Consider the following 3011-nt stretch of genomic DNA (forward strand, 5'->3'; position numbering starts at 1 on the left):
AGTATGAGAGCGATGATCGCACGTCCGTCGCAATCCACGGACATTACGGGGCGGCTGACATGTGCAGAATGGCATATATAGAAGACTCGATCCTCTCCGGGAAGGTCGAAATCCATTACCGAAGTTTCTCTGATGGTCCGTTATGTTCTCCTCATCCATCATTAGGGGATCTTTCCCTAACCCACCCCTTACTCGACCCATTCCCTTTCCCTTAACACCCCCCACCACTCGAAATCATCAGCTTGTGTAATAGGATTCATTAGAAACTCGGTGTTGCCGATGGAATGGATATGTCGGGGAGATCGCGCTTGGCTCAAGAAGGTTGTCGTAGCTACTGCTCTACGTATTGGGTTTTGTGTATGTAGCTGTAAGAATATAGGATTAGATTGGGTTCTAGAATCTAGGCCAAAGGCCAAGCGCTGGGAGGACCTACGAGGTCATTCAGCGCTGGAAAGGAAATGGACAGTAAGAAGGTCTGGAAGAAGTAACAGGAGGGAAAACTCGTAGTTGCATTGGGAAACAACTGGTTCCCTTCCTGGGATGAAATTACTTGGTTGGTGGTGGTGGTGGTGGTGGTGTGTGTGTGTGTGTGTGTGTATGTATATATAAATATAACACACACACACACACCCACACACACACACACACATATATATATATATATATATATATATATATATATATCTATATATTATATATATATATATATAATATATATAAATAAATATATACACCAGCCGAAACAAACCATTGCGAGTCGTGCGGTCTCCCCAATAATATCACCCATTCCTTCAGCAACACCGAGTTTTCTGATGAATCCCATTACAACAAGCTGCTGATTTCGAGGGGGTTGGGGGGGGGGGGGGGGGGGGCGATGGTAGGAGAAAGATGCCCTCATGGCGGAAGAGGAGAAGGAGACGATAACGGACCATCAGAGAGCTTCCGTAATGGATTTCGACCTTCCTGGAGAGGATCGAGTCTTCTATATATACACGCATTCTGCACGTGACAGCCGCCCTGTAATGTCCGCGGATTGCGACGGGCGTGGGATCATCGCTCTCATACTAATGAGTCGGCATAAATGATGCTTTCGACGGTTCCGGGAATTATTTGAGGGGGGTAGGGGGGGAATTATTTCGGATGGGGGGAGGTGTGGATTCAAATGGGCGGCCGAGATGATGCATTACGGCTGTGCCGCCCACGGCTGCTTGCTAAGGCTTGCAGGGATTTGGTTATTGATGAAGCAGCAGCAATGTTATCAACACTATTAACATTATAATTTTAATATGGTTATCGTAATTATTATAGCATTATTAAAATTGTCCATACTGTGTGATATTATTATTGTTATTATTATTCAATTTTAAATGGTATGGTTCTTCTTTTTTTTCTTCTATATTATTATTATTATTAATATTATTATTATTATTATTATTATTATATTATTATTATTAATCATACGACGTACTCTATTTATATGGAACAAGCCCCACGGTGCTGGGAATTATTTGAGGTTGGGGAGGTTAAGAATAACCTCGGAAGGGGAGGGGGTTATAGGTTAGGAATGGGCAAGGGAGATGATGCTTGCAGGGATTTGGTTAATCATAATTATTGTACCATTAGTAAAAATGTATCTATTATCATTATTTTTATCATTATTGCTAAAAAACTATACATTTGCATATAGAATGTACTGCATACACACACAGATATATATATATATATATATATATATTATATATAGATATATATATATATGTATATATATATATATATATATTACTACATACATACATCATACATACATCACGCGTATATATATATATATATATATATATATATATATATATATATATATATATATATATATATATATGTGTGTGTGTGTGGGTGTGTGTGTATGTGTGTGTGTGTTGATGTGTGTGTGTGTGTGTGTGTGTGGTCCTTGTATGTATGTGGGTGGGCTTACATATTTATATTGAACATTCGTAAATATTGTATAATTAGACAAATATACTACAGATCCAACTTACTTGTTGACTTAATGTCAAAAGACAATTAAAAAGGAGAATTCATTTCATTGACACTACTTTCATTTAGGGTTAATAAATGCATAAAATTATTGTAAAGGGATAAGGCACTGTGAAATTTTCACAAAAAGGTTGGGATTGAATTCCTGCAAGACAAAATGTACAAAGAATTCATGATTCATAACGCACTGTTAACATGATACTCACTATTTCTGAACAATAAGGAAAATATCATATTGCCTTTAACAATAAGCGTCGTTTTTGGCCACACAAAAAAATATATATTTCTTTCGTAAATTTATGTTTATAAACCTCAAAGACAATTGAGGAATCGAAAGTTCACGTTTCATAGTTCGTTTTTATACGTTCTTCATCTTCGGATGTAGATAAAATCACGTTAAAAAATGCTACCGATAAAGAAAGCTTCCTCGTAAGAAGGATTAAAATTCCATGCAAATATTTGATGTGTTGACGTACACTCGTCTAAATCCAAACAGGGAGCGCACGGAATTCAATCTTACCTCAGTGACACATCCAGCGACTTCCACCGTCCACATCCAGTGCACTTGATGATCCTCACGTCATCCTCCACATCCGAACACGTCAATGACGCGTCTGGTTTGGCCGCCAGTAACGAGGTTGCTCACGGGGGACTTTATTTCCTTTTTCCCTCGCCCTTGTCACATCGCCTTTATCTCTGAAGAGACCCCCCCCCCCCCCCCCCCCCAGTCCTATGAACCCATTCTGGTGGTTTGCAAAGCAGAGATTATCATCATTATACTCTGAATATTCCCGTGGTGAAATTGGGTCGAATAATGAAAGCACTGGCAGCTCAAGTACAATAGATTCGTCTAGTACGTGTCTCCAACTGCAATTCTTCTAATAATTGGCAGAAACGCAAGTTCTTGCACTGAAGAAGATCTGAAGAGCTTTCTTCTCCGGTAATGGACGGAATTTCCACAACGTTCTCTCGTCCTTTGC

Source organism: Macrobrachium nipponense, chromosome 35, assembly GCF_015104395.2.
Source record: "Macrobrachium nipponense isolate FS-2020 chromosome 35, ASM1510439v2, whole genome shotgun sequence".
Classification (NCBI taxonomy): Eukaryota; Metazoa; Arthropoda; class Malacostraca; order Decapoda; family Palaemonidae; genus Macrobrachium; species Macrobrachium nipponense.